The sequence below is a fragment of the Staurois parvus genome, unplaced genomic scaffold (assembly GCF_062004578.1).
Source record: "Staurois parvus isolate SC_StPar_1 unplaced genomic scaffold, SC_StPar_1.0 ptg000053l, whole genome shotgun sequence".
Taxonomy (NCBI): domain Eukaryota; kingdom Metazoa; phylum Chordata; class Amphibia; order Anura; family Ranidae; genus Staurois; species Staurois parvus.
The window spans coordinates 3,855,151-3,867,477 of record NW_028317849.1 but is presented as its reverse complement, the minus strand read 5'-3'; the positions used below and the strand labels follow the sequence as shown (position 1 = coordinate 3,867,477).

The 12,327-nt window shown below is 42.4% G+C and overlaps 1 pseudogene; it reads right to left on the bottom strand.

Moving 5' to 3' along the window:
- Positions 1-2,662: 2,662 nt before the first annotated feature.
- LOC149470081 (general transcription factor II-I repeat domain-containing protein 2 pseudogene) lies at positions 2,663-3,376 on the bottom strand (annotated as a pseudogene).
- Positions 3,377-12,327: the final 8,951 nt, after the last annotated feature.

The window sequence follows — 12,327 nt, the reverse complement described above, 5'->3', positions numbered from 1 at the left end:
TCTCCATTGCCACACTCTGCCATGTGCCACTTTCAGGTCTCCTCACACTGCTGGTGGGTTCCATTTTGTCATAGGGTGCTGGCAGATTACGGGCTTCCCATTGCTGCTGCCAGGCCCGTAATCTGCCATGGGCCCCCGTACCGACTCCTCATGCTGCTGCCAGGCCCGTAATCTGTCATGGGCCCCTGTACCGCCTCCTCATGCTGCTGCCAGGTCCAGAGTGTCTCATGGGTCCCTGTACGGCCTCCCATTGCTGCTGTCTCCATCGCCACACTCTGCCATGTGCCACTTTCAGGTCTCCTCACACTGCTGGTGGGTTCCATTTTGTCATAGGGTGCTGTATGGCCTCCCATTGCTGCTGCCTCCACCGCCACACTGTGGCTCCACACTCTGGTTTTGGCCCCTTGACTGCCCAAATGAGTGAAGTGTGCGGTGATTCTAAGATCGAAGGCACTCATCTGCATGTCATACTAACTGACAGTATTATTTCTCTTCCCCAGCAGACTACAAGGGCATTTAAATTAAATGTACAGTGTTCTGCACTAATATAAAGGCTCTCTGAAGCCTAGAAACACCCTTTTTATAAGTTAAATTTGCAGCGAATATATTCGACTCGAATCGAATTTATTCCGCGAATTCGCCGAATCAGCCGAATCGAATTTTTGAATACTTCGCTTATCTCTAGAAATAATATTGGGTACTACAAGGTATACTAGATTTGCACCATTATGGTCAAATAGAGCATTCTCACAAATTTCCCAGCTGGAAGGTTTTTCCAGGTGGGAACGTATGGGGATCACTACTTTCATGCAACTGTACTCTGATGGGGTGTTGAAAACATACCAACAAATCTGTATGGACTACAACTTGAGTCAAAGATGTTTTTTTCCATATCGACAATTAAGACATGCTCTGAAGACCCAAAGTCTCGCTCCGACAGATTTTGTTCATCCGGTCCCCATTTTGGACAGTATAGTACAAGCAAGTAATACAAGGATCTAATTTCTAAGGTCTATGGGCAATTGTTTCTTAATTTTCCCATTCCAAGCAGGAAAAAATGGGAGACAGATATTGATGTAGTTCTAGGGGATATATGGGATCACATAAAGAAGAATGTACAGTTGTTTTTGATATTCCCAAGCCTTAAAGTAACCCAACTTTTTATCCTGCACAGGGCTTACTGCACTCCGGAGCTGCTGTATTGGGTAGGCAGGAAAGAAAATTCCAGTTGTGTAAAATGTGCTCAATCTCCTGGCTCTTTTATACATGTGTTTTGCAGATGTCCAAAACTATATCGGTACTGGCATGATGTGATAGGTATGATACATTCTGTATATAATACTGCATTGATTCCAGACCCCATCTTATGTCTCGTTGGGTATTTAAATTAAAAAAATTTGGAACATGATCAGGCAGTGGCCAATGCAAGATTGAAAACTACAAAGTACCTGCAGAGCAATTATGCCACCTCCCACCTCCAATGTGATACTGCTGCTGACACTAAATGTGTTCCCACATATGCAAATAGTACTCTGTAAACCAGTGCCACGAAATATAAATTATATAATTTATACCATATGTACAGTCCTCATAATAAAGTGCCTGTGCAATTTCCCATATGACTCCTTAAAAAGTGCATATAAACATCACAGTGCATACATAAACAATGTGCTCATCTTGCAACATAGAAGTCCCATATAGCATAGAGCAGGGGTGTCCAAACTTTTTTCAAAGAGGGCCAGATTGGATGAAGTGAACATGGTGGAGGGCCGAACATTTTTCCGAACATTCTTTGAACCATTACAATTAAATGCAAATAAATTATTTTATGCCAAGTTAATTGCAAACGACATACTTTTCATTTCATAACATTAAGATCAACTGACAGCTGAGTTTTCACAATGTATTGAAAATAAATTTAAAAAAAACTTACCTGCACTAATGTGAAGGCTGAAACTGAGATCTGGACTGCAGCAAATCGGTTAGATCAGGTACAAAGGCAGTGGTTTTGATGCGCAAAATGTCACGCAGATGAGAGTCACTTAGTCTTGTCCTCACACGGTTCTTGTTAAAGTTCATAGCAGAGAATGTCTTCTCACACAAATATGTTGAGCCAAACAAGCTCAGCATTTTCTTAGCCAATGTCTGAATCTCTTGAAACCTGCCCTTATCCAGTTGGCAGTAAAAGTTCACAAGAGAGAGCTGTTGGTGACGACTGCGTAACTCGCTGTCACAATGCAGCTCAATGAGCTCAAGCTGCAGCTGATCTAGAGCATCATCGGGGTCAACAGAAAATGGAGAGGAGAAAAGGCTGATCTCATTTTCAATAGCTGCAAAATCTTGAAAGCGCAGTTTAAACTCTTCAGCCAGAGATGCGATGTCTGCTGCATACCTGCTCATTTGCGCACTGATATTGTCCTGTGAAAAACTGTTCATTACTTCCTGCAATGCTGAAAAATGTATGGTATTGGGCTGTGTTTGTGACAAATGCCTTTGGAAAAGTTGCAGCTTTGTTTCAAAGGCCTTGAGGTGTGAATAAAACTGGTTTACCACTGCATCTTTTCCCTGAAGACTCGTGTTTAGTACATTCAGATGCTTTGTTATGTCAACTAAAAACCCCAAATCAGCCGGCCAAATAGTATCAGATAGTTTCTCGCATCGGTTACCCCTTTGTTTCCAGGAATTCTTTGATTTCCTTTCTGAGAGAGTAAAAACGCTGCAGCGCAGACCCTCGACTGAGCCATCTTACATCGTTGTGATATAAAACATCTTCATATTCAGCCTGGATGTCCAGTAGAAAGTGTTTAAACTGGCGGTGGCACAGAGCTTTAGCGTGAATAAAATTAATATTCTTTACAACCGGTTTCATAACATGATCATATTTGAGATATTTAGCACAGAGAACTTGCTGATGAATGATACAATGGAGTTTAATAGCTTCGCCTCCTTCTTCAATCACCTTGTTACAGATTAGGGTTGATAATCCACTTCTTTCACCAACCATAGCAGGTGCCCCATCAGTAATAATCCCAGTAACTTTGTTCCAGGGCAGTTTCATGTCATCTATTGCGGAACTAACAGCAACAAATAAATCTTTTCCTCTTGTTTGATCCGTAAGGCTTTGGAGGTCAAGTAGCTCTTCAGTCACATTTATTTCATCATCCACCCCTCTCAAAAAAATCAGCAACTGAGCTGTGTCAGATAGGTCTGTGCTTTCATCACAGGCTATTGAAAAGAAGTCAAAATCCTGTCCTTTGGACATCAACTGTCTCTTAATATCTGATGAAATATCTTCAATTCTCCATGCTACAGTGTTACGAGCCAGGCAAATGTTGGCAAACTCTTGCTTCTTCTTGGGACAGATATTCTCAACCATTTTCATAATGCACTCTAATAAATTCACCCTCAACAAAAGACTTGCAATTTTTAGCAATTAACGTTGCCACCTCATAGCTTGCCTTTGTGGCATTTTCATGTGACTCACGGGCTCTTGTGAAAAATCACTGTTGTGACATTAAAACCGCTTCAAGTTGCTTCAACTTTTTACTGCGGTCGCGCCCTGTTAGTTTGTCGTATGTGCTATGTCTCGTCTGGTAGTGTCTCTTGACATTAAATTCTTTATAAACGGCCACAGTCTCTTGACATATCAGACAAACACAGTGATTCCGTATTTCAGTGAAAAAAAAATCCACTTTCCACCTTTCCTGGAAACGGCAGCCCTCACTGTCAACTTTTTTTTTTTTATTTATAGTCGCCATTTTATAAATTGGCCAGAAGGGGAAGAGTGAATGGTGCAGTGCCAGAGTAAAAATGTGGCCCTTCTGGAAATACGTTTATGAGAGTAATATGGCAGGAATTACATTTTGGAGATCTGTTCCTTGTTCATATTTAGCAAGCATAATTCTGCATTATTCTGCTTCTGTTTGACCTTGGCAGGTGTAAGCTGAGTTATTTGGTCAGACTTTCTGGTAGCAGCTCACACACTTCCACCACTCCACAGCGTCACAGATTCTGCTAGGTCAGGACCCTACCTACCTCTGTCCAGCTCCCCGCATCCCAGCCCATGAAATGGCGGTCTGTCTCACACCCCAAATACAGCAGTCCCGCGGAGGAGGTAGCTGGAGCTGAAGTCTCTGCTCGTCAGCCGGGAGGGGAAGAGACACTTCACGCTGGAAGCCCTGACGTCACCGCCCTCTGTCGCTCCCAGCGCGCTGCCCTCTGCTCTCAAGCAGACTGTCTGCCATAGAAGGGAGGGCCACATTACACAGAGCAGGGAGGGCTGTTGGAGGGTCATATTAAACCGACCCCCGGGCCGTAAATGGCCCGCGGGCCGGACTTTGGACATGCCTGGCATAGAGAGTCCTTCTCTAATGTATAAATTCTTCTTAATAAGGTTACGTTCTTGTAAACATATGTGCACTTTTCCTGCCATGTGCAAGATCACCCTTCTATGTTTTTCCTCTACCAACACACATATGTACTCTCACCTCCTTATTTTGACCTATAAATGTTTAAGTCAAACAGCGGACTCTCTATGTTATATGGGACTTCTATGTTGCAAGATGAACACATTGTTTATGTATCCACTGTGATGTTTATATGCACTTGCATGCAGCAAATTAAGTTTTATGTTGATAAATGTAAGGTAATGCACTTGGGGGCTAAGAATGTGCATGCATCATACATACTAGGGGGAGTACAACTGGGGGAATCAATGGTGGAGAAGGATCTGGGAGTTCTGGTAGATCACAAGCTTAATAATGGCATGCAATGCCAAGCTGCAGTTTCTAAAGTGAGCAAAATCCTCTCTTGTATTAACCACTTTAAGACCAGCCACTGCATTAAAACGTTTGCAGGGCGGCACAGCTTTTTATTTAAAACGTGCTATTGCAAAACAGGTAGGGGGTGCGCGCGAGGCATGCCACCGCCCTGCCTGTGTCACCAATAGCGGCCGCGGATGTCAGTCGCCAGGTCACAGTCAGTCATTACCGGCCGTTTCCCGGCGATTAGCGGCAAACACTGACAGAGAGCAGGGCTGCATTGTTTACACACAGCTCTGCTCTTTGTCAGTTTCCTGTCAGATCCTGACAAGCTGATCGGGACAGAAGAGTCTATCTGTCCCGATCAGTGTGTCTCCCTGCAGAACACGCCCCCTAGTAAAACACTCCCCTCACACAGTTAACCCTGTCATTGAATAAAAATGTTAACCCCTTCCTCCCCAGTGCCATTAGTACAGTGTCAGTATTTTTTTTTTTTGCACTGATCACTGTATTAGTGTCACTGGGGAGTCAGGGGGACCCAGTGTCAGAATGTCCACCGCAGTCCTGCCATAAGTCGCTGATCTCCGCCATAAGTCACTGATCGCCGCCAAAAGTCGCTGATCGCCGCCATTATTAGTATAAATAAAAATTAAAAATCCCAGTATCTTTCCCGCCATTTGTAAACGCTATAACTTTCACGTAAACCAATTAATTTACACTTATTTTTTTTTTTTTAGCAAAGACATGTCACAGAATGCATTTTGGCCGAAATTTATGATGAAATTTTATTTTTAAATTTTTTTACTGGACATGTTTTTTAGCAAAAAGTCCAAAATATTGTTTTTTTTTCTCAAAATTGTCAGCCTTTTTTTTATAGCGCAAAAAATAAAAAAACGCACAGGCGATCAAATACCACCGAAAGAAAGCTCAATTTCTGGGAAAAAAAGGATATAAATTTAATTTGGGTACAGTGTTGCATGACCGCGCAATTGTCAGTTAAAGTAACGCAGCGCCGTAACACAAACCTCTTCTGTAACTGCTTCCTGACCACCCTACAGCAGAAATACTGCTGCAGGGCGGCATGGGTGCGCAAAATCACATATATATACATGATTTGCGCTCCCATGGTTTTCATGCCCCTCCCAGATAGCGTCAGATTGCCCGTCAGTACACCAGTCATCACATTTAACCCCTTGATTGCCAGGAGCACGCTCATGTACAATAAACCTCCATTGCTAGTATAGTGTCTGAACGGATCAATATCTTTGATCAGATCAGCACTATACCAGCGTTCACATTAGTATAGCGTCCCCAAAAATGCAGCATTAGCGGGATCAGCCCCGGCATCTGCCAGCACATGTGTTTAGCCCCTACGTTTACCCTCCCCTTGTCTCACAGCAAGTGCAGTGTCAGTAGGTCACTGTCACTTGATACATTGCACACAAAACCGCAGTGTTCGCATAATCAGGCCTGATCTCTGTTAGCACTTGCCGGTAAATTTTGATGACTCTCATATGCAGCAGAGTGCCAGTACTAGTGCCGCTCTACCTTTTGGTAAACTGGCGAGTACCAGCGGTCTAGTACATCCTGGTCTTTCACATACCTCCTTGATTTTTGGAGCTGTTTTTCACAGAATATCTGTATGCGTTGATTGTGGATCAAAGCAATTTATATGCACAACAATTTATCGCTGCCAACCCAAATTCAAACCTTGCCAGACCATTCGCATGGAAACTCATTACGGTTTTCGAATTTACTTTTTTTTTGGGCCTAACCCTCAACATGGGCATTACTAAAAGAAATGAATTGCGGTTGTATTGGTCCACAGACCCGATTCATCATATGCCCGTGTTCTCTGCTGCCATGGCCAGGCATAGATATGAGAGTATAATGTGTTTTATGCATTTCAGCGACAATACACTCTGTCATCCTCGGGGTGACCCTGAATTTGACCGGCTCCACAAAATTCAGCCCCTCGCAAATCACCTTAACCAAAATTTGCAGATGTCTATAATCCCCAGCAAAACATCTGCATTGATGAGTCCCTCATTAATTTTTCTGCCCGCCTTGCATTCAAACAATTTCTCCCCTGCAAGCGTGCCAGATATGGGGTCAAGATGTAGAAGACCTGTGAGAGGACAACAGGCTATACTTATAAGTTTCAGATTTATGAGGGAAAAGATAGTCACGTGGAGCCCCCTGGATGCCCAGACTACATGGGGAGCAGTGAAAAGATAGTTTGGGAATTGGTGTCATCCTTTTTCCATATGAGGTACCACTTATACGTGGACAATTTTTATTCAAGTGTGCCACTATTTAGACATTTGTACAATCTTGGAACTGGCGCTTGTGGCAAATTGTGACCTAATGTGTGCCCACCATTAGAAGTGGGTGGATGCAGGGCGGTATATTCTAATGGTGGGCATACCACACACTTTTTCTGGCAGAGATTTCTTCTCATTTTTGTCATTCAGTCCACAGGCTGCATACAAAAAAAAAAAGAACATAGTATATATACCCAACAAGGACCAGCGACGTACTGGTACATCACTGGACTTTGAATGGTTATACCAGGATGATGCCTACAGCTGCAGGCATCATCCTGGTATCATTTTTTTCAGCCAGCGATCGGCTTTCATGTAAGTGCAATCCTAGTGGCTAATTAGCTGCAGGATTGATTTTACAAGCAGTGGGAGGTGATGGCCCCCTCCCCCGCTGCCTTCCACGGCCTTCTTGGGCAGTCTTGTGCCATCGGGGGAACCTGAGAATGCAGCCGGTGTTTCTGCCAGCTGACCATAGAGCTGATTGGAGACCAGAATGGTGCCAATCATCTCTATAGCCTAAGAATTCAGAAGCTACAAGCATTTCATCACTTCAGTTTCGCAGGATATAAACAGCGCCATTTGAAAAATTGGGAAAGCATCTGATCACACCGATTTTGGTTTGATTAGATAATGTAAGGGCAGAGGAGATATTTAGAGTCTGATAGACCCCAGATTTCTCAAAAAAGAATATATGACAATACCCATTGAAGTTATAGGGGATATTTGCATTCCCTGTTATTGCATTAGAAGTGATCAAAGCAAAAAAAAAAAGAAAGGTACAAATGTAAAAATAATAAAAAAAGAATCAAAATAACTAACTAAAAAAAAAAAAAAAAAAAAATCGCCCCTCCCATGCACGCTCACCTGTGTGCACAAGCCTTGACCCTGTGCTGGTATGTAAACAGCGGTTGCACCATACATGTGAGGTATCGCCGTGAATGTCAGATCAAGGGCAGTAATTCTAACACTAGACCTCCTCTGTAAATCTAAAGGCTTTTAAAACGTTGCCTATGGATATTAAAAATGTTTCCAGATTGTCGCCATTGCACGGGGCATGCGCAGTTTTAAAGCATGTCATGTTTGGTATCTATTTACTCGGCACACCATTATCTTTTATATTTTGCAAAATAATTGACCAATATATTGTGTTTTTGTGCATTAAAAGTAGTATTTTTTTTTTTTTAAATTTGCATTTGAAAAATCGCTGCACGAGTACTATGTGCCATAAAAAATTGTAGTACCCACCATTTTATTCACTAGGGTGTCTGCTTTAAAAAAATATATAATGTTTGGGGGTTTAAATTAATTTCCAAGCAAAAAATACTGATTTGTTTCATGTGAACAAAAAGTGTCAGAAAATGCTTGATCTTCAGGTGGTTAGAAGAGTGAGTGATGTGTGGCATAAACTTCTAATGCTGGGCAGAAAACACCCCCACCCCCCAAAACGACCCTTTTTTGGAAAATAGACACCCCAAACTATTTGCTGAGAGGCATGTTGAATCAGTAGAAGAATTTATTTTTTTACCACAAGTTTCTGGAAAATGACAAAAAAATATAATTTTTTTTTTTTACACAAAATTGTCACTTAAATGATTTACTGCTCATACATGCCATGGGTATATGTGGAATTACTCCCCAAAATACATTCTGCTACTTCTCCCGAGTATGGGGGTACCACATGTGAGAGACATTTTGGCAGTCTAGCCAAGCACAGGACCCCAAAATCCAATAAGCAACTTCAGGCTTTTAAAGGGCTTTATTTCCTCATTACACTTCCTGACTACCTATCACAGTTTTGTAGGCCCTGAAATGCCAGGATAGCAGCAACCCCCCCAAATGACCCCTTTTTGGAAAGTAGACACCCCAAGGAATTTGATAAAAAGCACGGTAAGTATTTTGCAGATCTCATTTGTTGCCACAAGTTTTTGGAAAATGAAGAAAAAAAACAAAAACTTTTTTTTCTATTTTTTTTTTATATTTCAAATCCTTGTGAGAAAAAATGAGATCTGCAAAATACTCACTATGCCTCTTTTTAAATTCCTTGGGGTGTCTACTTTCAAAAAAGGGGTCAATTGGGGGGGGTTAGTGCTATCCTGGCATGTTTGGGCCTTTGAAACTGTGATAGGTAGTGAGGAAGTGTAATGAGGAAGTTACGCACCTTCAGGCTTTCAAAGTGGTCATTGGATTTCAGGTTCCTGTATGTGGCTAGGCTCCCAAAAAGTCTCACACATGTGGTATCCCCATACTCAGTAGAAGTAGCAGAATGTATTTTGGGGTGTAATTCCACATATGCCCATGGCTTGTGCGAGAAATAAATCATTGAAATGACAACTTTGTGTAAAACATTTTCCAATCAAAAACATGCAGCAGAATAAATTTTGGCCTAAATTTATGATGAAATTTAAGTTTTTTTGGATATTTTTTATGACCAAAATGAGAAAATATTGTTTTTTTCAAAATAAAATTTTTTTCTTCAAAATTTTTCTGGTTATAGCACCAAAAATAAAAAGTGCACAGGTGATCAAATACCACCAAAAGAAAGCTCTATATGTGTTAAAAAAAGGACATAAATTTCATTTATGTACCGTATTGCATGACCGCGCAATTGTCCGTTAAACTAGCGCAGCGCTGTATAGCAAAAAAATGGCGTAAATTGCAGTATCTATACCATAGTTTGTAGACACTATAACTTTCACACAAAGCAATCAATATACACTTATTGGGATTTTTTTTACCAAAAATATGCAGCAGAATACATTTTAGCCTAAACTTATAACTAACTTTGAGTTTACTACCGTATTTGCCGGCGTATAAGACGACTGGGCGTATAAGACGACCCCCCTACTTTTCCTGCTAAAATGTAGTGTTTGGGCTATACTCGCCATATAAGACTACCCCTCTTCCAATGCACACCAGTGGGAGGAATAGTGCCCCATCATTGATGTCAGTGGGAGGAATAGTGCCCCATCATTGGTATTAGTGGCAGGAATAGTGCCCCATCATTGGCATTAGTGGCAGGAATAGGGCCCTATCATTAGTATCAGTGGGAGGAACAGTGCCCCATCATTGGTGTCAGTGGGAGGAACAGTGCCCCATCATTGGTGTCAGTGGGAGGAATAGTGCCCCATCATTGGTATCAGTGGCAGGAATAGTGCCCCATCATTGGTATCAGTGGGAGGAATAGTGCCCCATCATTGGTGTCAGTGGGGGGAATAGTGCCCCATCATTGGTATCAGTGGCAGGAATGGTGCCCCATCATTGGTATCAGTGGCAGGAATAGTGCCCCATCATTGGTGTCAGTGGGAGGAATAGTGCCCCATCATTGATGTCAGTGGGAGGAATGGTGTCCCATCATTGGTGTCAGTGAGGGGTGGAATAGTGCCCCATCGTTGATGTCAGTGGGGGGGGAATAGTGCCCCATCATTGGTGTCAGTGGGGGGGAGGAATAGTGCCCCATAGTTGGTGTCAGTGGGAGGAATAGTGCCCCATCATTGGTATCAGTGACACCAATGATGGGGCACTATTCCTCCCACTGAGACTTGCTGACCCTGTTCTCGTATGGTGCTGCTGCAGCCAGCATATGTGGTTGCAGCAGCACCTCTACACAGAACACTTACCTGCTGCTCCGGCACTCAATTTTCGCGGGGCCGCTCGGCTCCGCCCCCTTGCCGGTGATTGGCCGCCTGTGTGCCTTTCCTGAGCTACAGTTCTGGCGGCCAATCACCGGTGAGGAGGCGGAGCCGAGCAGCCGCACGAACATCCAGTGGCCGAACTGAAGGAGACGCCGCGCTTCCTGGACCGGATCGTCGTGGGACTGGATCCAGGTAAGAGACATCAGCCCCTGCAAACCCCTGTACTTAATGCCGCAGCCCCCCTAAACATGTGTACCGGCGTATAAGACGACCCCCGACTTTTGAGAAGATTTTCAAGGGTCAAAAAGTCGTCTTATACGCCGGCAAATACGGTATATATTTTTTATAGCTGAAAGTAAAAAATATTGTTTTTGTACAAAACTTTTGGTCTTTTTTTGTTTATAGCGTGAAAAATAAAAAGCGCACAGGTGATCAAATACCACCGAAAGAAAGCTCTATTTGTGGGAAAAAAAGGACGTAAATTTTGTTTGGGTGCAGCATTGCATGACCGCGCAATTATCAGTTGAATTAGTGCAGCGCTGAGTAGCAAAAAGAGGCCCGGTCATTAAGGGGCGTAAATCCTCAGGAGCTCAAGTGGTTAAAAAAAGTATAGATTCCAGAGAGAGATATCATATTACTCCTGTACAAATCATTAGTAACACCTCATCTGGAATATGCAGTTAAATTTTGGCCACCAATTCACAAAAAGAACATTGGGGAACTGGAGAAAGTACAGAGAAGGGCAACCAAACTGATAAGAGGCATGGAGGAGCTCAGCTATGAGGAAAGATTAGAGGAACTGAATTTATTCTCTCTTGAGAAGAGGAGATTAAGTGGGGAGGATATGATCAACATGTATAAATACATCAGTGGTTCATATAGTGAACTCGGTGTAGAATTCTTCACCTTGAGGTCATCACAGAGGACAAGGGGGCACTTATTGTAGAGGAAAAGAAATTGAATCTCCAAATACAGAAAGGTTTCTTCACAGTAAGAGCTGTGAAATGTGGAATAGACTCCTTCAAGAGTTGGTTCTGGCCAGCTCAGTGGATAGCTTTAAAAAAGGCCTGGATTCCTTTTTGGATACACAGAATATAACTGGTTACTAACATTTATAGGTAAAGTTGATACAGGGAATATCCGATTGCCTCTCTGGGGATAAGAAAGGATTGTTTTCCCCTGCAGGAGCAAATTGGATCATGCTTTGCTCTTTTTTTTGCCTTCCTCTGGATCAATTGTGGGTGTAGGATTATAACTTTTTTCTTTTTTTATGGTTGAACTGGATGGACATTTGTCTTTTTTCAGCCAGACCAATTATGTAACTATGTAATTTTTTAAGGAATCATATGGGAAATTGCACAGGCACTTTATTATGAGGATTGCACATTGCAATATTGCGCTTTATGGCTCGTAAGCTAATAGTTTCTCAAGGAGTTTCACCCAATCCTCCTACTCTTGGGGACTGGATGCAGGAAATGGATAAATCTGTGATGTTTGAAAAATACATCTATACTCAATGTAATGCCTCTCGGAAGTTTGAAAAAATAAGGAAAAAATTGATAAATACACTACGTTCCAGTTTAAGCTTATAACAAGAAGAAGGAATGTCCA